This window comes from Pleurodeles waltl, chromosome 1_2 (genome assembly GCF_031143425.1).
Source record: "Pleurodeles waltl isolate 20211129_DDA chromosome 1_2, aPleWal1.hap1.20221129, whole genome shotgun sequence".
In the NCBI taxonomy this organism is placed as follows: domain Eukaryota; kingdom Metazoa; phylum Chordata; class Amphibia; order Caudata; family Salamandridae; genus Pleurodeles; species Pleurodeles waltl.
The window spans coordinates 861,089,201-861,115,933 of NC_090437.1; positions in this window are offsets into that span (position 1 = coordinate 861,089,201).

Sequence of the window (26,733 nt, forward strand, 5' to 3'; positions counted from 1 at the left end):
TTGAAAAACAAGTTCAGCTAAATACAATAACTTGTTCCCTGATGCTGCTATTGGGCCCTTAACTGCCCAGCAAGCTCCAGGTAGGCCATTGGGGTGGGGTCAGAGTGCACCACATGAACTTGCCTCACTGGGAAGCCTGGCCAAGCTGGTCTTCCACTGTCTTTCTGGTCCAGCATTGGAGGTCCTTCCCTACTCTTCCTGCAATGTAGGCTCTGCTGCTTAAAGACCTCCAGGGTCCACACCTTGTTTGTGACTGCTTTCCACAAATCCCACTTCTCATAGGATTTGATCTGTATGGATGAAAACAAATGCAACAAAAGCTGTTTTGAGTGAGTCTGTTTGTCTGTAGCGCAGTGACACACATTTGGTGCATTTCTCACATGCATACCCAGAACACTCAGTACAGATTACTTACAAACACTTGAAAGTTCTCAAGAAACACCTATTTACAGTGATCTAGGGAGCAGCCTGAACACTTTCTTTCTCATGTTACCAGTCCAAGACACAAACATCATCTAAGCCAGAGATAGGAACCTTTTTCATGTAATGAGACACACTCCAGAAGAGCCTAACTTACTGTGAGCAACTAATGGCTAAATAACATGTACATTATTTGCACAGAACCACATGCACAGCTATATTATCTTCATGCCTAAACTTCTAAGAGTCAGATACTATGGTTTGCACCACATGCAAAGACTAGTGACTAAGGGCAGCATGGGAGGGCTGCCACGTGTCCATGATAGTATGTTTTTTTGTGATTTATGAACAAATGTGTGTTGTAATTGAACATACCCATCTGGCTGATTAACAGCGTGGAGCATTTAGACTGACAGCACAAGAAATACCTTTCCCAAATGTGGCACCATGACATGTTTAACACATGAAGATACTCCTATTCCAAAGTATGCTCTGCATATACATTTGACAGAACAGCATCACACAACTTTATAACTTTAGAGATTCTACTTGGACTTTACACTTCTGTCAGTTCATCTTGGGCTGTATTTTTCCCCTTAAACTAGTGGTACAGTGCCTACTAGCCACTGAAAGTAACGTATCTGCAGGTTGTGTAATTGAACCTAGAGTTGTGAGTAACATGCACTGAAAACTCAGCTTATTCTTTCAGATGAGTTTTCAGTTCAATGCACACACATTTCTAACATTCTCAACAACAAAAAAACTGTACCTAGCTAAAACAATTGGTTCACTGCACTCCGATCACAACACTTCACTCATGAACAAAAAGGGACCAAATAGCCTGTGGACCTAGAGGGAACAAGTTACTTTGGCTGACATTTCCCATTCAAACATGTACCTGTTCTCTGGATTCCCGTACAGCTGACTGTACTGGTACATTACCTCCCTGGTGAAAAGCTCCAATGCCTCAGGGGAGGATGCAGGGGCCCTGACACCTGCTTTGCCCAGAATCCTAGCTCCCGGAGGTTAGTAACAGCAGCAAAACGGGAAGGCATTTTTTTTTTTTAAATAAAGGTAGGTTTACCCATGGGTGGCTGCAATCTCACCCAATCATGCCCCTCGGGGGTTTAAAATAAAAAATAAAAAATGTTGAAAAAAAATGAAATTGACGGGGTCGCCCTGTGGGGGCAATACATTTTTTAATAGTTGTATGGTTTCCTGGGGGCCACTATGGCCCCCAAGGAAACCATTCAGCTATTAAAATATATAGATCTGTGTGTGTGTGTATGTATGTGTGTGTGTGTATATATATATATATATATATATATATATATATATATATATATATATATATGAGAGAGAGATAGATATAGCTATGTCTATATATAGACATATCTATGTAGATATATCTATCTATAAAGATATATATATCGATCTCTCTCTCTCTCTCTCTCACTATATGGCACCCCGCCTTAGAACACCACCATACAAGAAAAAGACTGTAGGTGGTACATCCTTCTCCGTCCAAGCAGCCAAACTATGGAATTCATTACCCCCAACTATAAGATCCACAGATAACTTTCTTGTTTTCAGAAAACTACTCAAGAGTTGGCTCTTTCCTTCATAACCACCTTTTTCAAACAACTATGAACTGCATATGCCTATGTGGATAAATATGTTTTCAGATTATATGTATATTTCTATTTATTTATAGTTTCTTTGGAATATATGTATTGCTACTGTCGTAACAATAAAATACACACACACTCTTTTAAACCTGTCTGACTAAGTATTTTTTACCCATGATTCTAATTATGTATTGTATGTGCATATGTGTGTGTATTTCATGTGTGTGTGCATAAATATATATGTATATATATATGTGTATGTATGTGGATATGTTGTTTCGGTGCTTGGCATGTTTGTGGATCATTGCATGGCTCCTGGTTTTTGGGTTGTTATACTAGATATCTATGAATTTCTGCTCTCATTTTTCATCACTCTTATGTCATGTCTCTATCAAACTATCCTCCATTCTCACTCTGACTCATCCCAAATCCCTTCGACCACTTTCATCTCCTAAATATCTCTGTCTAAGCTCTTCCCTCCACCTCCACATCTAGCTCACCAAACCTCACTCTACCTCTGTGACCTCCCACACAACCCTACTAAATTCTCCTGCATTCATCTCACCCTGCTACTATGCTCTCCCTAACCCTTCCACATACTCTTCCCTCCTCCGCTCCCCTTTATTCATCCCAAGCCTTTGGATTGAGTAAATGAAGGATATACTCCCAATTAACACTTCTGGATTTCTTTCCTCCTCCACCCCTCCATTACTCCAGTCAATCTAACTAACAAACTCTCATATCCGCGGCTCAAATTAACTCATAATAATACTAAAACTGTACTCCTTATTAAATTATACTAATCCATCACTAATTCTTGTTGGGTTCCGGAGTAGCGTGCTACTCATCGAAAAAAGCGCTTCGACGCCTCGTCAGGGGTAGTAAGCGCTATATAAATACGATTACAATACAGTACAATACTATATATATATATATATATATATATATATATATATATATATACATATAGAGAGAGAGAGATACATATATATTTATATAGCGATCACCTTTGTCAACACGTGTATGGTTTCCCTGGGGCTGCAGTCGGCCCCCAGGAAAACCACGCCCACATATAAAAGTGATGTGTATATATTTGCCAGCTCTCTTGCAGTTGCAGCTTGCATCTTCAAAGCAATGCAAATACTTCAACTGACGCGTTTGAACTGTAGCTTTTAGGCAGCAATAAACACACTCAAGTAAGTCTTGCAATTATGTTTCTGCTACACAGGATCTGACTTTTGTCTAGTGGCAGTTTTGATGCCATAAAGTAGCACAGAAGGTTTATACAATTTACTGAAAAGATCAAATCTGTATTTTATGAAAATAGCGGAGTAGATTAGTAACGGCAGCCATTACCTGCGCTATAATACAATTCAAATGTATGTGTGGGGGAGCTATGGAGAGATGAAGGGCACTTTTGCTGGGTGGTAGTGAGGGAATCTGAGGAGGAGGTCAGGGGAGTGGGAGCACCAGTAATGATTGTTGGACTGGGAGCTAGAGGCACTAAAGACTGTGACGATTGGTATGTGTTTTTTAGTGTCTTGAAAGAACGTGCTGATTGAGGGAAGAAGCGAAGGTAAGGTGACCTCTACTGTTGCACGTATCTCACACACACACACACACCCACCAGCAATTTTGTGACTGTCTGCATAGGCTAGTGTTTTAGACTGACAGTTTAGCCAGCAGCAGAGATGGCATCTTGTTGGATGACTGCTGCTCAAACCCTCACTCGGGTTATAGAGGACAGCTCTGTCGTAGGTTCAGAGACTGAGACAGCAGATTCTAAGACAGCATCTGAGGAATAGGACAGTGGTGGAGATTCTGGGAGTGATTTTTCAGTCAGAGGAGTCCCATTCGATAACTCCTCTTCCATTGATTATGAGGGAGGTGATGAGGACAGTCCTGCTGTACCTTCGCAAGCACAGTTTGTGCAGCAGGAAAATAGTGGGTTAGCCCAACCAAGGCGGCAAGCACAGAGAGAGTTCTCTCTTGGGAGCTCCCCAATTTAGTTCAGTCTCAAATTCCACCGACCAAATCATATTGTGGAGACATCAAAATTAACTGTAACAAAACAACCTGGTTTTGTAAGGCAGGCACCTGCGTTTTTGGTCCTGGGCTCGGCGGCCATAAAGAGAAACCTACCAAACCCAGACATTTCTGGAAACTAGACATCTGGGGGAGTCTGCAGAGGTGTGGTCTGTGGATTACCCAGAATACCCTGCAAGGGTGAAATGTTGAATAAAACCTTTTTTCTTTTTTTGCATTTCTGTCACACAAACTACAGGAATATGCTGGGATCCACAAAATTCCTACCACCTAGTGTTTCCCCACATGTCCTCATAAGAACACTACTCCACTTGAGTGCCTGCACCAGGAATGGATCACCCCAGGGTAAACAGTTGCCCTCATGTAAGGACCAACATTGACCGTTGGTTGATCTGTTCCTGTTGCGGGCACTATGCATACCCACAGAAGTGAGGTGCCATTTGTATCGGGAGACTTGGGGGGAATGCTGGGTGGAAGGAAATGTGTGGCCCCTCTCAAATTCCAGAACTTTCCATCACCGAAATATGAGGGACATTTTTTAGGTATGCAAAAGATTCTGGGTAACTGAACCTGGTGAGAGCCCCACAAGTCACCCCATTCTGAATTCCCCTAGATGTCTAGTTTTAAAAAATGTATAGGTTTGCTAGGTTTCCCTAGGTGCCGGCTGAACTAGAGGCAAACGACCACAGCTTGGCACTTTGCAAAGAACAGGTCAGTTTTCTCAGGGAAAATGTAATGTGTCCATGTTGTATTTAGGGGCATTTCCTGTTGCGGGCACTAGGCCTACCCACAAAAATGAGGTACTATTTCTGTCACTAACTAAAAAGTTCAAATAATACATTTCAAATGTATCATACGTTATTTGTAAAAACATTGTCAGACATGTAAAAAAAATATCAATTTGCAGTAGCAAAGATGTTTGAAAATGATGGTAACATGACTAAATGAGATCTCTAATCTAACCTAGGCATGAGATGTGTGTTGATTGTGAAAGTCTTGTATGACAGATTTTCCTTAGATGCATTTATATGAACCAAAGGAGAGGTAGAAGAAGGCATTCTCAAGTCTTCAGACTGTTTCCAGACCTTGTCACCCAGTGGAGGAAAGGGACATAATGAAAACATTCAATTAAGTAGACAAACTATATTGGATTTGTTAGCAGCTGGAGCCTGATCTCATGCCTCACAATAGGAAAATAACAGCAATAACACCAATAGTGAAACTCGTGCAGTACTTCATTTTGTGGCCACTGGTTTTTTTTCAGTACACTTGGCATTATCCGGAGGCATGTCACTGCCAGTGTTCAGAGATGTGCTACAAGAAATCCTTGAGTCAATGATAAGACACATCAAGATCTTTATCCAGTTTCCAAGAGCTCAGGATTTGGCCAATCTGAAGGTAGAATTTTATGATTTGGTTTGTCTACCACATGTGGTTGGAGCAGTAGATGGCACGCATATTGCCTTGGTGACACCACATGCCAGGGAACAGGTATACCAGAAGAAATTCCATTCCATCAATGTGCAAGTTGTCTGCTTACAGAATTTATTTATATCTTTTGTGTGTGTGCCTATTTTCCTGGGTAAACACATGATTCCTTTGCACAACTGAATACCACCATACCCCTGAAAATGTCACAACTTAGACCTGGGAGGGCCTGGTTGTTCCTAAGTAAAATATGACTTGAGGATAATTTGCTTTAATCCTAGTTTAGGAATGTACAATGGCCTGATATGGTTTTCATCTATTAATGTATTGCTTCCCTGTAGGAGACTCGGTGTATCCTAACTGACCATGGTTGTTGGCACCACTGAGGGATCAAACAATGACAGGGTAAGTCTACTTCAATAAGGCCCATAGAAGAACACGGACAGTGTAGTAGACTTTTGGGCTCCTGAGGCCAGATTTAGGTGCCTCAACATGACCTGTGGAGCCCTCCTCTCCTCACCGGATAAGTGTGCTAAATCCCGGTTGCCTACTGCATGCTGAACAACATTGCCCTGCAGCGGAACGTCCCAATCATTTCAGAGAATGGACACTGTGAAGAGCTACCAGGTCAGGATGTTAAAATGCCCAATGAAGATGACTGTGGTGAAGAGGAAGGAATTGACCTACATCAAGATATCATTGCTCACTATTTTATCTGAGTTTTAGTATACCCTTAAATACTGTAGCATCCAATGTCAGAACAACTTGTGACATAGGGAACATATTAGTCTGCATTGGTAATTTGGTAAGAATGGTCAGTTCTGGAAAGTCTAAGGCAAATATGTTTGTGGATCAGAGTTTCCCTACGTTGACTACTGTGTCTATTGACATATTTTACATTCTCTATGTCAAAAGATTAAGTTTCCATTTTTTTTCTGTAGCAGAGTCTTTTACCATGTCATCTTCATATGGACATTTTAAAGTTGAAATATTTGCAGTGATATGTTGCTGTTGGAAAGTACAAAGTGAACATCCTTGGACAAACGCTCACTTGGGATGGACTTATCTTATACATGGACAACTTGTATTGATTGAAAGGAAGTTCCTGAGGTTGTAACTGCCCTTGAGTATATACTGCTTACCTTGTTCTAACCACATGTACGTCAGGCCATAGCCTACTGGTCTCCCTTGACATTGGCTAAATCTTGACTTTGTGTGCAGTGTAGAAAGCTTTTTCTCCTCATAGTTAAATGTTTTTTTTGTTTTTTTAAACACACAACTGAAAGGTGGTTGTGACATTGTACCAGATACTGCCACAGTGTCATGAAATGGTAATGTGATCTCAAATTTTATTACTGCCATGATGTAGACTATTGTTGCTGATGTAGGATTCCTATTGTTAGGGCAGGATGTCTGGCTCCAGCTGAGTTCATGCATCCATAATAGTTTTCCTATTTAATTTTATTACATGTAATATTCCCCTTCTTTCATGGTGTTAAGGTTCTGGATGGTCAACTTCTAAATGGCAGATACTGGCTTTTGTATGGGTTTGTGGAATGTATAATTGATTGTGTCACAAATGTGTTACCTTAAAATGTTTAACACCAGTACATTCAGATTTCATTGTTTCTTTTTCCATCTTTTTTTAACATGGGAAACACATTACCAGGTTGGTATCTATTATTTTTATGTTTTAGTATCCATATTGTTTGACAGGTTTCCAGAATGATGGTGTTCAGAAGACATAGAAAATTAATTATCACAATAAATACAACACATGTCTTTCTCTTTGTTTTATTTTAATTTATTTTTAACAAAAAGATAAATGCAATAGCTTTGAAACCATAAATAAAAAAGTACAGTAATAAAGAATTACATCGGCTGAGCACAACTTAGGTTTGTGATCTCATGGAGTTGGTGGTGGACTTCTTGACAACCTCTCCTGGTGGTCTGGATGAATATTCCTCCTGGAAGAAGGGGGCACGTGTGAAAGGACGGGCGAGGGTTAGATCAGTTTCCTGTTGTGGCAGGGCCTTCCTGTTTGTGGCTATGGAAAGTGTCTTGATATAGAAGGACCACAGACAGGGGTATATAATACATGAAATTCCCTGCACATGTGGTGATAAATATCAAACATCACTCCAGTCGAGTAGCACAAATTAGAGTTGTGATTCTGTAGCTCCCTCAGCACATGCTTAAGGTCCCTGATCTCCGTTAGGACCTGGCCTATTCCGTCTTGGGACTGTTGTATTGCTTTCAAGACTCCATCTATGGTGGCTTGGGTGACAATGATACAAGTGGCCTCACTTTCCTGGCCTACTGATTCCCTCCCAAAATGCCTACTCCCACTACCCTCTGCCCTTTGAGGCAGTGCGCCCACCCCACTGGGTCCTCACACAATTGGAGGTGGTGGTTTCCCAACAGTAGTTAGGACTGGGGACACAATTTGGGAATTGTGTTCCTCTGGACACAGGGAGCAGCTGGGGTGGGAGGTGTAGGTGTGGGCCATGTGAGATTCACTCGGGCTGTCTGCCTAGACAGACCAGATCAGATATACCAGGTATCACCTCATCATCTGGACTTGCATGAGTTGTGTCCTCACTGAAGGCATGATCCTGGCCCAGAATGGAGGTGACTTCAGTTGAAGACAGTGAGCCCCCGTCCCAGGGTGTTTGTCCTAATATGAATTACAAAATAAAAAAGAATTAAAGATTAGTAATGTACCTCAACTCTGTCTTGAGCTACAGATGATGCAACCTAAAGAAAACATGATTAATGGGATCTTGAGACCTTTGTGTAATTGTTTCTTTTTCTACTCATGCAGGTTAATGTGCACAGAGGCACACTTCAGTAACAAAGATGGAGAGCTGTTCTGAAATGTAAAATGTTGTTTAGGAAGTGTACATTGCATGTGTCATACATGCAACTCAACACATGAGAGAGAAAAATTGAGAACTGAGACATTTAAAGGCCTAACAGACCCCAAACAAACCATGGTGCAATGTATTGGATTGAATGTCAATGGTCATAATTTGAACACTGCAAAGTAAATTGTGTAGCAATAATTCTTACAAATAGCAGGCACAGAACTTGATTGGAAACCTTTGAATATATACACTATGATGTCTGCAAGTACATAGATTGAGTAAATGGAGTTAAAAGAAGGTGAAAACATACCAAATCAACAGCAAAAGACATTTTAAAACACACATGAAATGGTGAATGACAACTATGTAAAGCTTTATCTTTTGTTCATAAGTAGAAGGAAAGGAAGGTTGGGCAACATCAGATTGCACTATTGTTTTGAAAAGACAAATGCAGGACATCATGGTAGTTGTCATTTGTGAACACGATTGCCAATACTTGTGATAAAGTTAGTAATGCACACCTATAAGAAAGTACGGTGAAAATTAAACACATTTATGATATGTACACGTATGTGTAAAATTTGCATAGGTTACAATACCAATTACATGCCCTGTACCTTCATGTGCATATGGATGGGGATCTAAACCTGATTTTGCAGTAAAACCACCTAAATTGAGATACAACAGGCAAATGCAAGGGGAGATCCATGGAGGGCAATATACAATATGACAATACATATTGGTCATTATTAAATAGATTGTAACAACCATCATGCTACTGATTTGGATTACCCAATGTATTTTGAAGTTTCAATATATGTTTTGGTAGGTGTCTAGAACAGCTAAGTTTAAGAGTAAGGACTCCATTTGTGATTAGTGAGACATGCATAGGTGTAACTCACCAGTCTCTACTCTCCCAAGGATTCTTTTCAAGCCTTCAGGATGTAGGATCTGCAAGACCACCTCCTCTCAGGTGTTCACAATTGCCTAGTATACATCATGTGCGGCCTGCTATAATCTATCCAATAGCTACAGCCATAGTCCAGTGCTGAACGGGTCCCGCAAATTGACTCCCACCATCATGGGACCACCCATGGTTCACCACCAGCTCGACTGTGTTACCTAAATATGTAAGTCGCAATATCGCCATTCCAACAGCAACGAGCATTGGAGTTTGCTGTGTCGGTGGCAGGTTACAGCCAGCGTGACGAAGTACACTTCATCAATGCGGACAGTGGCTGCACACCCATAGACCTAAATATGGTAGTCTGAACAACGTCTGATTTTTTGAATACTTGAGACCGCTGCTGTTGCAGTTTGACAGTAATACCGTCAAGATCTAAATCAGGCCCTTAGTGATCTATAAGTCTTGATTCTGTTTCTTTCAAGTCCTGGGTTGGGGGGGGGGGGCATGAGAGTGGGCAATGCAAAAGAAAAAGCTCAAATGCTATTCTTCTCCACAACAAGATCCAAGGAACAAGTGTGACTGAAAACTCCTAAAATCTAGAGAGCCAAAACCTAAACAGAACACAAACTTCCAAGACCTGCATACACCATAGAGACTGCCTGGAGTCCTCCTAGACTGACAAAAGCTGCCCCCCCTGTTGCACTGACTCAAGAGGTGAGAGCTGACTACTGACTGTCTCAAAAGACTCTACAGATTCATGCACAAGGAGTCCGTAGGATGAGGTACCTCCATGACATGGTAACTGTGAGAATCTATTTAGGGCATGACAGAGACAAATGAAACTGATACCTGACCAGGAAGAAGAACTCAATAACGCTGATCCTACATAGCAATAGAGAATGTTGAATCTAGCTGTAGTAACATAAAAAAAGAAGAGGTCCATACATGAATTCCCTGTACTAGTTAAGAGTTATTTGTTTGATGGGGTTGTGTTGGGTAGTGGATACTTTTAGGGTGGAAGTGTGTGGGGGGGTTACCTTGAGGATTGTGGAAATCCAATGTTATTTTATGTTTTGATTTAGGATTTCTGTTCAGCACACATAGGCATCCATGACTTGAAAATTAATTCCTGTAGGCTACGTGAAAAACCCTCTAGGCCTAATTGTTTTCAAATCCAGATACGGCTATAACCCTGAACTCAATCCCCCTTGATTCTATTATTGACTATGCCCTGCAGCATCAAAAGTCTAAATGACCACTGTCCTCCCATACAACAAAAGACTGCTCTGGCTATCCTCATTTTACAGAAGCTCATTTGCTGAACTTAAGATGTCCCTTGATGGGGCAATTTGAATATGATAGTCTTTCATGCTGGGTTAATCAAGGGCTCCATGGAGGAGAGATGTGAACGCTACATAGTGTTTTCCTTTTGATAGTTTCCACTATAAACTCCGACCCACGTCGTTGATACTTAGCGGTAGTGGGTCTCCTTGAAGGGCAATAATACAATTGCCTAAGCATTTACATGCTACTTTAGTTATCCAAAGCCATATTTAAAGCAGTTGATACAGTGGTGCTCATCTTCCCCCCGGTACCTGTAACAACTTGGGTTATTTGTTAAAAGGGGTACAAACACACCTGAAGAAATAATAACAGTCCTTATCAGGGTGAACCACAAATGTCGATTTAAAAAAAAACCTTGTGTTTCACCCTCTGGTAGCTTGGTACAAATTGTCAGGCTTAACTTGGAGGCAGGGCGTAAAGTATTTGTGCAGCTCCAAACAGTAATAAAGTGAAAATATAATATAAGAAAAATCATATCCCAATTTAGTAAATGTTTGAGTATTTAACTAAACACATTGGCTTAAAAATGACAAAAATCCAATAAGTAGAAACAGGGATATGATATTTTACATTTTTGGTAGAAACAGCTCCAAAAACCACAAAGTCCCAGTTGTGATAATTGGTCGTGCTGAACTGGGTCAAAGTCAAAAGTTAAGGCCTACTGGTGGAGGACTGGATGAACACAGGGACCAGGTGTATCCCAGTGAGAGTGTTGCGTTATGACTGAGTCCTTCTTAACGCAATAAGCTTTCATCTATGTCCTCAGCGGTCAGGCTGCAGACATGACCCGCAGAGGGCTTGTTGATGGCAGGTTCCTAAATTCTTCTGCCTTGGTCATAATTTCACAGTGGCAGAGGACTGCAGAGCAGTTGTTGTCACTGTAAAGAGCTTTATATGGGTGGAGTCCGGGGGCCTGTGTTCAGGAAGGTCTTCTTGGCAGTCAGATGCTGGCCTTGGTAAAGTCCACTCACATTGAGGAAGAGAAGATTGATGGCTCTTTTCAATGTAAAATGCTCTGACCCTCTAGTTTTTCACCTGAAGTGCAGGTATTGTAGTTATAAGGTTGAAGGAGTACACTTTATCACATGCCAAGGGTCCAGGGCCTGGGGGGACACCTCTTCCAGGTGTGGAGTCATTCCAGCTAAGGCCAGCAAAAGGATCCAGCCAGGTCCAGTTATTGATGGTCAGCTGAGCCGTTGCAGAGAAAGCGTGTGGAAGCCTTTTGTGTCCTTGTATCTCAAACAGGTGGTCTGCCAACTGAACATAGGAATCACTTCTGGGGTCCTGTGTTCAAGGCAAGCAGGTCCAGCCTTCCTAAGGTTTCAGACAACAGGCTGTTCATAGGACCAAGACTGTTCTGATTACAGTCCCTGGGCTTGCCACTTTAATGCAAAGTGCTAGCCTGTGGGTGGAGGGAATCCCACCTTGGCCATCTCTAAACTGGTTCTGGTAATTTCTTCTCTCCCCTGCCCTGACTCCAGCTTCGTTAATGAAACAAAGGGCAGGACGACCGTGCGTGGTCTGTGTTTGCCAGTAATAGGGCAGATATCCCCAGAAGTCAGGAAGGGCCTGGGTATCCTTGGAAGCAGATAGATGTAACAACTCAGTCCATCCTGCTCAGGAGATGAACACTCTCCCCACACACAAGGCCCTTTTGTCCACCATCTGGAAGGAATGTACATCACACCACAATTGACAGTCATGTGATCCTGGACACAGGAAGTAAGGCACATGTGCTTTAGACCAGCAACTGCCAACTTTGTAAAAGTTAAAAAAAAAAAAGGAATGTACAGAATACTTGCATTAATCTAAGCCACTGATAATCGCTTGGGGCCCGCTTTCCACACACCATGGCACTTCAAATAGGGCCCAGCCATATGCATATTCGTCAGGACCCTCCTTTAAAGGAAGCAGTCCAGCCTGTACTGCATTTTTAAAATAGTAATTTCAAATCTGACTTTATCATTAAAGATGATTTTAAGTTAAAGTTCAAATGAATGGAAGTAGTATTTCTCTATTGTTCCCATAATTAGGTTATCAAATCTAATGGAGTAACCCATTGTTAGGCTATGGGAGGGGAGCCTTGCGAAAGTGAATAATGACTCTGGAGATTTGTCACTGCAAGAACATTTAAAGCTTCAAATTTACATGTTGTATATTTTAAACATCATGCACTATGGTCTATGAGCATAGGGTGGCTACCATAGGTGTAACTACTATAAGTATTACATTGAAAGGCGTAGGCCTGGCAAAAGGCTTATTTTTTCAGGTCAACCTGGAAATTTTGAAACTGACCGGCTGAAGTAACAGGCCTGAGACATGTTTACAGTACTATTTTAGTGACTAGCACCATCAGTGCTGCAGCCCACCTGTAGCATGTAATTTGCAGGCCCTGAGTGCCTGAAGTGCCATTTTCTTGGCCCTTATAGAAAAATTCAATGTTGTTATTAGATGTATACCAATTATACCATGTTTGTAAAGGAGCACAAGCACTTTACCATGGGGTAGCAGGGGTAAAGTGTGCATAGTCCTAAAGCCAGCATAGAGGGGTCAGCAACAAATAGGGTAGTGAAGGCAAAAATCTGGGGTAATAAAATGCAAACGAAACATTTTAACTGTCTCATTATAATTAAATGTGATTGTAATGCCTCACTCAACCCAACTATGGACTGCACTAGAGTTCCTTCAACCAGTATGATAAGAAGAGGCAAATTATTAAAAGACTGGATATGGAGTATAAACCTTTTTGCCTTCTTCCTTTCTGTTTTTTCTGAATTTCAGTTTTGTTGGCATTGGGACTCTGTGCACTTTACAACTGCTAACCAGTGCCAAAGTGCTTGTGCTCTTCCCTTAAATGTGGTACAATTGTGAAAAACATTGTTTTGCTCATTGAGAGGGGTGAAAACCTACTCAAGCAGCAACCAAAATCCTTGTCTGGGTGAAGTGAGAAGCAAACCCGAAATTAATCTGTGCTCATCCGCACAACCCCCTGGTAGCTTGGCACAGATGAGTCAGGCTTAACTTAGAGGTAATGTGTAAAATATTTGTGCAACATTTAAAACAGTATGAAAATTAAAATAAACCACAAAGGGTTCCTACACCGGATTAGAAAAATAGAGTAGATAGTACCATGTCAAACAAGACCAAAACAACAAAAAAAGTAATTCTGAGAAAACAAGCTATACAAATTTAAAGATTTCTGAGAAAAAGGTGCTAAAAGGCACAAAACGCCAACTGTGGATATCTGGTTGTGCCAGACCAGGACAAAGCCACAAGTTCAAGGTGGCCTCGGCCACCCATGATGGAACACAGGCCAGCTACAGGGACCCAGTTAGGCCCACTAAACAAAGTACCCTAAATCCTGGTTGCTGAGCATTACGAGGGCCCACGTATAGGATGCATCATGTAGCTGAGGTGATGTGTTTTTCTGAGGAGTTGTAGAGCTGTAATGCTAGGCCTTGCAGCATGATCATCATCTAGGATCCAGTTGATGAGGGCTTGCATTGCAAAGTCCGTAGTCGAGTCTGCCCCGTACAGTCAAGCTGGTAGGTGAGTTCACAAGAACTTTGAGGCTGCAATGCGAGCAAGTGCGTCGCTGTTGAGACTGCCGTTGACAAAAGATTTGTTATGTGAGGGCCTGCGTCATTGGAGATTTGCACAGCAACCGTTCTAATATATTCTGCAATGTGGATGCAGAGTCTTTGTCCTGAGAGACTCTTTGCAGCAGAGGCAAACCATTGAAACTGTTCAGGTTTGCACCATGGAGAGGGGATGCATTGGTTCTGCTGCATCCAGAGATTGGCTGCCAGAGCACCTTTGGTCCCACTTTTAAAGGCTCAGGACTGGGGTGGCACCACTTGGCAGGGTATGCCTCACAGATGGCAGGGTCCAGGTACTGGCTCAAGGTTGTTGGAGCCTCCTGTCACTGAGGCTCTAGCCAGGATATCAGCCAACTAGCCCTTGTAGTAACTCTGGGGGGGTCTTAGGTTCAACAGACAGATCCAAGTCCAGTTCTTCTGACCAAGACAAAGATGGCAGCAGGTCAGCACAGCAGGACAGCGGTCCTTCTTCCTGCTAGAATCGCCACAGGTCCAGAAGTGTACTGAATGACTGGTGTCTGAGGTCCAATATTTATAACTATTTCTGTTGATGTTGGTGAAGCTTCTAGAAGCTTTTCTTTGAAGTGCACAAGTGTCCTACCTTCCCTTCCATGGTTCAACACAAACTACAGAGGGTATGCAGCCCTTTGTGTTGAGGTAGGACAAAGTCTATTCAAGTGTACGGAGGTTTGTGCCAAGCCACCTCCACCTATCCTGCCAGTGATGGCCCACCTAGGCTCAATTAAGCACCTCATTGCGTGTATGGTTGTGAAGTAGGGACACACAACTGTACCCAGTCATGTGATCAAAAGACGGGCTGCAAGCACCAAATGACTAAGGTAGGAAAATGCCAATTTTCCAGAAGTGTCATTTTCAAAATTACCTCTTAAAATCTGACTTCACCATAAGAGGACTTTCCATTACAATTCCAAAGACAGCAAACATGAATCAGTAGTTCCTGTTTTTATATGAAGTTAGAGTTTTTTGTGCAATAGGATAACTCCTGTGTTATCCTTTTGGAGAGGTAGGCCTTGAAGTAGTGACAAATGGACAGTTTTTTCACTACAAGGACACAGTCACAGCTCATATGGGGACAAAAGTGGCGGGCTGCGAGGGGGTATGCACAAAGAAACAACACATAAAAAGTAAAAAAAACTAAAACGTACCCACCTTGGCTCTTCAGGCTCCATGACCACTATTCACTACAGGCACAAGTTCCCAGCCTGCCTTGCAGCCAATCCTAACACTGCTCTCATGCTGCTGGCATCAAGAAAGTAGAGTTAGGATTGGCCTGACCGGCCTGGCTTTGTGCTCCCAGGCAGACTGGGAGTCTTTGCCTGTTGTCTCCAATCCGGCAACACAGCTAGGGTTGGAGACAGTGCAGTGTGCACGTGTGTTTGGCTGTCCTGAGACAGCCGGCCATAAACACATGCACACCACTCCCCCCTCAATGGCTGTCATCCCCATAGCCCTGCCCCCTTGAAAAATAAAACCATAATAAAAATTGTTTATTATCATTTTATTTTTCAAGTTTTGCAACGGCTGGCATGGGGAGACACTACTCTGCCATAGCGGTGGGGCCACAATTGCTAAGACATGTAAAACTTAAATGTACATGTCCAACTTTTTAAATACACTGCACCCTGTCCTCTAGGCTGACCCGGGCTTACCCTTGGGATATTTTTTGGGATAACAAATATGTATTAAAAGGAATAAGTACAAACATCATTCTTGGACTCTTAAATTGTAAAGGAATTCCTTTCTATTGTTTAAGTCTGATTTTAAGACATAATTCAGAAAATGCCATTTTACAAATGTTGCATTTTTCTGCCCTAACCTTGTGGTTCCAGCTGTGCTACCATGGGCTTGGGTTACATTGATGTGAATATCTTGGGTTACGTGGCTGTGAATAGCTTAGCTGTTGACCTTCGTAAATCCCATCCAGACAGAAAGGGGACTTGTATGAATGGATGGGCCATCCTGCCAGGGTGATTGTGGCAGAGTTGTTCCCTGTTCCAATTACACTTGAAAAGGCTTGTCTCCAGCACAGATAAATTAAGTTGACACCAGTCTTTTGTCACCTCAAACTTCTTGGAACCTTGACTGGGGAATAGAAAGAACTTTACAGAACCAGATGTGTGGGTAGCCCAGGATGTTCACCCACTGGCACAATGTATATTTATTTTGGACCCCTGAGAGCACCACTTCAGTGCACTCCTGGACCTGTGGAAGACTTCAGAAGGACTTCCTGGACCCCTGGTGCAACTTCCTGCTCCTACCAGAGAACTGCCCTGTTGCTTGAAGGCCTGGCCCGCTGCTTGAAAGAGAATTGGACTATATCCTTGATCCCAGGATTGCCAGGGCTAGTTGGATAGCATCTTGTTAGTTACAGTGTCAGTCAGTCAAAATAACTTTATTTGGCATACTGCCATAAAAGTACACATACATATATTTAAATCATCATAATATACAGTACTTATTTGTATAATTCAAAGACAAATATATTAGATCTGCAAATCTATAAAATCTAAGTTTACCACTTAAGCCTACTAATCAGTATAAAATAATAAATACTTATAAAATCGTGTACAACAGTAAAACAATATCTAAATTTCCTTAATTGATAATCACATTACTGATTCATATCGGTTCCTAACGGTGATAGCGGATTTGATCAAATTTAAAATAGAGCTGCACATTTGTTTGGATGAAAGGCTTTGAATGCCAATCAGTCCTTCTTTATAGGAAAGGGTATGCAAATTACGCAAAATAGGTAGTAAACATTTTTTCCTAGGAGCTGAGTAAAGTGTACAAAATAAAATAAAATGGCAAGTGCTTTGTTTTGAAAAATTATCACAAGGACACGGTGGTAATATTTTTTCCCACGCACATTTTGTCGGAAATACCACTCTAAAATGGATCAGGTTAAATCTAAAAAGTACAAGTAAAGAGTATAAGGAGGGGATCGGGAACCAAACAAAGTAAGGTTCTAACGAATCTAAAGATGAAATTTGTACATACACATTAAAAGAGCTCAATTTCTCTGCCACTTGATATCTAAGGTTCATAACATACTCTTTATGTCGGAGTTTAACAATTTATTTCGCATTGGTAGACAAAAGCTCTGGTTTGAGATACATATACTCCAAATCCAAGTTTCGAAAGCCATTGCGAACAGAATTTAACGATGGAATTTTATTAAAATTTGCTAACAAGATACAATCTTTTATACAGTCATGTGTTAAAATGGCCGCCGGATTTGACCATACATTTATCCATAACAGAAGTGGGGCAATATCTATCAGGTCTGTAATGTGACGGATTCCCAACTCGTCATGGCATATAATATTTGCTACGTTCTTGGGCACCATAAGTAACCGATGGAGAAATTTATTCCCTGCCAGTTGTAATATACTTGAACTGGTATATCCCAGAGGCCGCTCCCATAAATCGCCGCCGAAACACATTTCGATTTATGGAGCGTGATGATCTGATGAACCGGTCTATGCCCTAAACATACGGGCAAAGCGAAAAATTGCTTCAACATTTCTTTCCAGTTCTTGGAGCTTAAAATTCAGATGAAATTTCCATGACAAAGTGGTACTAAACTACAGACCTAGATAACAGAAATCTTTTACCTTTGTTAAAACATTTCCCCCCATCATAAAACATTTAGTGCGTGTGTTTTTAGGGCCGCAAATCATAACATGTGATTTTTTTAAATTAACTTTCAGATCAAGCTCTTGTATGTGTGTTAAAAAAAGATCCAAAAGGGACTGTAGGCCATTAGCCGTGCGGGCAATTAAAACGGCATCGTCGGCGTATAATAAAATCGGCAATTGTCTAAAACTCATCCTTGGGAAATCCTTGCCATTTTGGGCTAAATAACTATACAAACCATTTATATACAGCAGAAATAAAAAAGGTGCCAAAGTGCAGCCCTGTCTGACACCCCGGTTGGATGCAAGAGGATGGGATCTTTCACCATGTTGTCCAAACTGAATTATGATAGTAAGGTCAGAATATAGGCGTTTGATCAAATCCAACAAATCATGCTCGATCCCCATTGTGTCCCTTATTTCCCACAATTTTGCTCTGTTCACCATATTAAATGCACTGGACAGATCTATGAAGGCTAGGTGGATAGATTCCCTTTTTGCAATAACATATTTGCTAAGAATGAGATGTAAATTTAGGGCCTGATCCACTGTGCCTAATCCAGGCCTAAACCCATATTGAATTGGCGATAGAATGTTTTTCCCTGCAGCCCACTCCTCCAGCTGAGTCAAAATAATACTCCCCAGAATCTTAGCCGTGGAGTCAATGAGAGAGCTGGGTCTATAGCAGAAGGGGTCAAGCCTATTACCCTTTTTAAATATCGGGACGAGTATTGCCGTTAACCATGAGGGAGGGATAGCGCTTTGAATAGCACTGTTCAAAACGTTTGTAATTAGTGGAACCCACAAATCAGGTAAAGATTTAAATAAGTCCACTGGAATCCCATCGGGCTGGGGGCTTTCCTTATTTTCATTTTATTTATTGCTGCACTGATCTCATATGCCTCAAATGAAATACTACTCTTAATTGGAATGGAAGTGGGCGAGCGTGGGAGGACGCATACCTCCATACCATAATTAGAGTTATTTACAGACTGAAATACGGCTGAGAAATGTTCTACCCAGACCCCTTCTGGTATCAGACAGTCATCCTCCCTATTTGCCTACCCTGAAAAAGATGGGTGATTAACCACCTTCCATAATTGGGAGGGATCCCGCAATTCTGTGGCTGCCATGAGATCTTCCCAAGCGCTAGTGCGTATTTAATTCTTTCTTTTCTCAAGAACTAACTTGTATCGGCCCCTAGCCTGTTTAACTAAATCACGGCTGAATGGAATAGTTTTGATAGCGGTCTTTAAATCTCTATAGGCAGCCGTACAGGCCGAATTGAACCACCGTTGGAATGTTGGGCGCACTTCAGTGCCTCAGAAATAGCACAGCTTAAAGACTCAAAAGCAATTATAAGATGTTACAGTGACATAACAAGCTCCAGAGATATTGAACCTTTCACCCAACATTCTGCTGGAGTAAGTTTATCGTCATAAGTGGTGCCTCTGGGTCATATAGGTCATATAGGTGGTATTATAGATGCTACTTCTGCCAAAATCTTAAACTGCCAGAACCTACCTTCCAGATGATGAGCCTGCAGCAGCAGATCCTTTTCAGCTGGATCTCTTGTGAAGCTTTCCAGCCATGTGGAACCCTCATTCACTATAGCCTGCAGCTTTATTCAGCTAAAAAATTTTGACTTGCAAAAAAGTTACTAAGTCTGAAGTTAAAAATCTTCACCATCTTTATCCAGCAGCTCCAAGATGATAATGCCTCCTCCTCGGACACAGCCTGCTGCCCTGCCGAACTCTGCCTTTTCAGGAACTTTTCTTCAAAAAGTCCAAAGTTAAGAAAAACCACACCCAATCCACCTCATGTATCCAACCCAAGCGCCATCCTTGTCGGACATAACTTTTGACTTTTCCCGGTCTTGCAGGATCAGATACCCATAGATGGCACTTTGATCTTTTAGGCACTGTTTTGCAGAAAACAATTCAAAATTCTTAACTCTGGTTCTACTGGTACGCTGTAATTCATTTTGGTATCATTGTATTCATTAAAATGTACTCCATGTTTCTTTGGGATTTTTCGTGTGTTGTGTTTTCACTTCAGTTCTTCTTTACAATTTTGATTAAATCATTTACATACACTGCACAGCTCCTTGAGTCATGGGCCTTTAAAAGTATATTTCCATAAACAGACTTTTCAAGAACATGGTAACACTCAATCTATGTGCTCCACTTCAGAATGTTACTCAGAACTTCCCTTTTTATGGTACAAAGAGAAGAAAGTTTGAAAAAATATGGCAGACTGAGTTGGGCAGTGGGGACAGGACATTCATTTCTGCCCTCCTGCCTCTTTCCATGCCAAGCGCAAACTCTGCTTTAATGATATTGGTGACTCAGTTCTTTGTTGAAGAATTAGTCTGAAAAGTGCTGATCTTGCAGCCTTGCAGTTTCCCACATAACAGATGAGGCAGAGGCCACTGCTTCTGCAGCAGTAATACATTTACAATTTACTTTGTTATTGAAGAACCTGGTCATTTTTATTCACTTTACCCAAGCACATGTTGTAATCAAGTATACAGGTGGGCTTGTGTGCTAACCAACCCCAAACTGTGACCATAGAAGTGCTGTCCTCATGAAGTTTAGTTGGCACATATGCTTCCTACATTTCTGAGAATTTGACAGTGAGCAGTTTGTTGCAATGCAATGCACTACTCTAGCCTTTTTGGAGCTTCTTATGAACAAGACATGTGATTCTGATGGAATCCTTTGTGATGCTTTCAAATTGTACCTCGAGCTACGATGCCTGCTTGGTATAGTTAATTATAGAGTTGTGCTCCTGTTAACCGGTTAACTACATTAAGGTTATGACCTTGATGAAGTAAAGACTGTGAAAGTTTCCATACAATCTTCTCACTCGCCTCTAACATGGAAGGGTCTCCTGCAGAATGTATGGGTAAATCATTCCCTGTATATATATTTAGGATCTACACACACCCATAGAGCGTTCATGCAACATGTACTTCTCAATGTCATACCACACGTTTGCTTGGTGTAGGAGACTGGGTTATTAGCTGGGGTGGACAAATGCCCACCTCAAATGATAAAGCCAACACATGCTAAACATCGCACAAATTAAATAAAATAAACATGTGCTCAATCTTTGATAACTTGACATGAAAAAGGCTTGTTAAAGTCAATGTGCAAAGTATTAAAGCAGTGCATACATAGTACAAAAAGGCACACAAAAAATTAAATGTCATGACTAATTTAAAATCTAAGAAAAATGTTTGAGTAAAAAACAATAAAAACAAGTAAAAAAGACAATGAGTGGATCCACATACATTAATTTTAAAAATTTGAGTGAAGACCACTAAAAAAGCACACAGTGCCAATAATAGTTGATTTGTTGTTTCCTGTTGAGTCATGATACCACTGCAGATGCCGAACTCCAATATATTTAATAGAAGTCAGAATTCACCATTAGATTGGATTCTTATTAAATATTAGGGGTGGGTGTATCTGGCATACCTGTCTCTAGTGTAATTACTCAGAATGAATGCAAAATTACTTGTAGCTGTGCACAATGTGAAACATATATAATAATGCAGCCTTTAGCACTATTTTCTTAGTGCAAAATGCACCGTTGTAACCAAAATGGGCCAGAGGGTGCATTTTGTGCAAAGAAAATAGCACTAAATGCTACAGGATATGAACAGCAGTAGCCAGAAGTCACTCGCTCTCTCTTAGTTCATTGTTCCTTTGCTCCTGCAGTAGGATTTTTGCCTAAATTACTCCCATTTACTCAAGCTGGTGTAGTCCCATAATTTTGGTAATTTTGCATCACACATGTAATGTGGAATTACTGGAGCTACTCCAGCATAATTAAAACTTTGCTCAGGCCTTTTAAGTATACAAATACATTTTTCAATGAGACTGTAGCTGGTACAGGTCAAAACCTATCAAGTATATAAGCTACACATTTACATTTCTATGTGCATTCTTCAGCTAATGTTGTTATTGTGGGTTTGGTCACTGGGGGAACATGACATTTCTAATGTCAATCATGTTCCTCTCTGAAATATTATGCATCCTATATTGTGAGCAGCAAAGAATGCTTAGGAGTGACTGAAAACATCAGGGTTTCCTACCTGTCAAAAGGGTGATTTTTGTCAGGTCTGAGCAGCAGAGTTCAAGCTTTCTGGTATCTGGCTTAAAAGGGACGCCTATGTATTCATGGCAGGTATAGTGGATGGTACAATAGGTGCTTCAGTGCACAAGTGGCATTTGCCTTTCTATGCCATCAGTGTATTTCTGCACTCTAAACTCTGGCCTTACAGGAAAGTTAAATGTGGAAATCAGGTTTTAAGCCACTTTTGACATGCTTTAGGGGTCATGGTACATGCCTTTAGCACTAAATAGCAGTGTTCCAGTGTTAGAGTTTAAAATTGACTACAAGTGAGTGCCAAAAATGAAACACTGAGGTTGCTACCCAAAAATGCACCACTTTGCAGTACTTGGTATATACTGCCTGAAAAGCAATCACCCTCTGTACAAGATGAAGGACTTGTCTAGCACTGTATTCTTTATGTGGTTGAGTGTAATAAAGTGTGAACACAACAACAGTCTCAAAAGGAAAAATCATTCAGCTGACACCACACTATGATACTGCTCCAAAAAACATAGGAGTAAATGAATTTGAAAAAAGAACACTGAAAGCTGCAAAACGCCTACTAAGCTCTGTGCACCATATGCCCCTTCCAGTTCAGCATAAGGCAATATGTCAGTACAGTTCAGCTACTGATCAGTTATTGTTCTTTTCACAAATTACTTCCACCAAGCACAGCCTATATCATTCAGGTAGTAGTGGAATTACTGGAGCTACTCCAGCATAATAAAAACTTTGCTCAGGCCTTTTAAGTATACAAATACATTTTTCAATGAGACTGTAGCTGGTACAGGTCAAAACCTATCAAGTATATAAGCTACACATTTACATTTCTATGTGCATTCTTCAGCTAATGTTGTTATTGTGGGTTTGGTCACTGGGGGAACATGACATTTATAATGTCAATCATGTTCCTCTCTGAAATATTATGCATCCTATATTGTGAGCAGCAAAGAATGCTTAGGAGTGACTTAAAACATCAGGGTTTCCTACCTGTCAAAAGGGTGATTTTTGTCAGGTCTGAGCAGCAGAGTTCAAGCTTTCTGGTATCTGGCTTACAAGGGACGCCTATGTATTCATGGCAGGTATAGTGGATGGTACAATAGGTGCTTCAGTGCACAAGTGGCATTTGCCTTTCTATGCCATCAGTGTATTTCTGCACTCTAAACTCTGGCCTTACAGGAAAGTTAAATGTGGAAATCAGGTTTTAAGCCACTTTTGACATGCTTTAGGGGTCATGGTACATGCCTTTAGCACTAAATAGCAGTGTTCCAGTGTTAGAGTTTAAAATTGACTACAAGTGAGTGCCAAAAATGAAACACTGAGGTTGCTACCCAAAAATGCACCACTTTGCAGTACTTGGTATATACTGCCTGAAAAGCAATCACCCTCTGTACAAGATGAAGGACTTGTCTAGCACTGTATTCTTTATGTGGTTGAGTGTAATAAAGTGTGAACACAACAACAGTCTCAAAAGGAAAAATCATTCAGCTGACACCACACTATGATACTGCTCCAAAAAACATAGGAGTAAATGAATTTGAAAAAAGAACACTGAAAGCTGCAAAACGCCTACTAAGCTCTGTGCACCATATGCCCCTTCCAGTTCAGCATAAGGCAATATGTCAGTACAGTTCAGCTACTGATCAATTATTGTTCTTTTCACAAATTACTTCCACCAAGCACAGCCTATATCATTCAGGTAGTAGATGAGTCAATTTAAGTCCTTGATCAATTTTTCTGATATTCATTATTACTTTCACCATTTATATCATGTATAGTGGACATATGGGCCACTCTTATCTTTTTACTGTGCACTTTGGGAGGTGTAAAAGTTCCCCAGCAGCAGAACTTTAAAAACAAAAAACAAAAACAAAAACATAATTCATATTGCATCTTGGAGGGGAGGGGTTTTCCATCTATGCTTGGAGAGCTAAACTTCTCATTAAAAAAAAAGATCACAAGTGACTAGGCAGATCATTGTTTGTGGGTTATAATGCAGCTGCAATCAAGAAGTAGGGATTTGTTTGAAAGAGGCTTGGCTGGAAAGGGGAGGAATATAGGGAAGTGGGTTATTAGTAGGTGGAGGTAGGCCCCAGGCAAAAGTTTATCTATGGACTAAGTCTTTTTCTTGGTTATTCTGTTGCTCAAATGAAAATTTACCTTAAAAACAAAGGACAAGAGGCATCTGGCAAAACAGAAATGGTTAGTTTAATTAAACATTACAGCTGGGATGGCAGTTACAAAACCGGGGTCTAAGAACTCTCTTTTGTTTTACAATGGATTGAAGCAGTTTTTTATACAGTTATTTGCCATAAAACCATTAAAAAAAATTTGGGGGGTAAAAAATGCAAATAGTTGCCATGGGATCATGAATACAATCCCAGAAAGTAAATATAGGTGGGCCTCGACCTTGCATGGACACAATGTGGGCCAATTAGTATGTGTCCAGATGTCTAGCCTGAGGGGCATGTGGTCGCTACTTTGTTTGTCTGGATTGGCTATGTGTTCCTAACTACACATGGCATTTACATTTATGGTGTGTTTATGAATGCACTCGTCCCTCTGGCTATGTGTGCTTTATTGGGGCCAATCGTCAGGACTATTGTGGTGTTGCTGCTTGTGGGATTGTAGTGTGGTTAGTTTTACGTATTCATTGTGCTTTAGCTTCAGGCTTTAGGCCTTTGTGCACTTTGCCCTGAATATATTTTATTCATTTGCTGACAGCTTAGAGCCTCTGTGCACTTTGCTCTATATGCTTTTTATTAGGCTTCGTACTGTTATTTTTCAAATAACCAGTTCTACGGTGTTGTTTTTTATTCATATCACACTGTTTTGCCTACTTCAGCACTGGAGTTCTCCATAACATATTTACTCTGTGCCTCAGTCAAGGATACAGTCTGGTACATTGCCGATAGATGTGGTTGGAGTTTAGACTTGGCATTCCTGCGTAGGGACATTTTGTGATCACAATGACATGTTAGTTATAAAATCACTTCCTTGTCCCAATACACGCAAGAGGGAGATTCCGACCAGGGAACCACAACTAGACGCTGACTGCCTCGTTGCAGATGCTGAACCAAGATCACAGGTCTTTGCTCAGGTATGAGGGCTGATGTCTCCACAGTGATTCTAATAGGCAAGCTAGAAGCATAACATGCTGTGCTCTAAATAGAACAAGCAGAGGGAGAGTAGAAACTGTTAGACAATATGATAGCTTTGTTCTTATGTTTTACTCTCCTGGTGACTATTTCAATCCTACTGTGTTGTATCGTTCTGGTTATTGCGGCTCACGCCTTAATATCTAAAATACAGTCGTTTTATTAAAACATTATATAAAACTTATACTGTCTTTGTCATTTGTATATGAGATCATATTGGAAATAAGAGAGTTGGTTTGGATCTGAGTAACCACGACTTCCCTGAGAAGTTCCAAAGATGTCATGCGCTCGGCTGCCGAATCATTCCTTCCACATGGGAGAAATGAGGCACTGCTAGTTAGCCGGAGCAAAAACCGGATTTAGGGTGACAGAGTTCTTTACACGTGGGTCATACTCAGACCCCCACACCGTTATAGATCCTGCTACCTAGAAATCCAGTAGTCTCATTTAGAATAATGAGAGCCCACGCGACATGGCACCGCCAACGTTTGGTCTGGCTCTAATGATTAGGTCCGACTGACTCTCTTAGTCTCATATATATTTTGACTCCTCGGTTCCGTATACGGAGACGTCCGTGGGGCTGAGGGTTTCCGCCGCCACGGCATAGGTGCTTCCTATTGCTTAGTGGTTGGTTGTTCGAGCTTGAACTTTGAAAGGAAAACCCCGATATTGGTGTGCCTTCTCTGACCTGGAGCTATTTTTTATAAAAATGGCGAATACTAATGTAGTGAATATAGCAATTAATATGCGTCATCCGCTCACGGGACATCTGTTGACACATGGACTGACAGTCCAGGGGGGTCCAGTCACTTTTGTGGTGGACGCCCATGCAGCCTATAGAACAGAACTTTTTTATTCTTGGGTCGGATTTCCAGCAGTGGATGGGGGAACAAATACTTTTCACGAATACACTGTTGCGAATGTCCCTGGACAATACAGGGCTTACGCTTATTTAGAAATACCTCTATCTTATCAAGAACACCATAATTGGCGTGATGGCGCCCTCCCACACTCAGTAGCACAAGTTAGGTTAGGTCCACTGAGTAATGATGGTCCTACCTGGCCTTTATTGGCTACATATACACCTCATCCTGCGGTTGATCAATTGGCAGTGGTTGAAGTTCGTCGTTTATATACAGAATTAACGGCTACATATAGACGATTAGTTCAGTTTGTCATGCAGACACTAAATACGAATGCAGCGCATGCTGCTCCAGCGCACCCACAGGCAGTGGTTCCGGGTATTAATCCGGCCACTGTACACTCTGTTATGGGTAAAGTACCGGCTAAACGAGAGGAGACTCCATTTTGGCTGGCGCAAAAAATTAATACGCTGGAAGCAGTATTCCCCCATACGGGACCTCAGGATAAAGATAGAATTTTGACGATGTGTTTGCCGTATGGGATGGTTCCTCCGGTGGACCTTTGTAATCCCTGGGGTGCGGTGTTTGCCGCACTCTACACTACGGCACACGGTACACTGACATTAGCTAATTTACTGGACGTGCTTAAACAGATTCAAGATGAATATGGGGCTGCCCCTGCCTTAGATTTG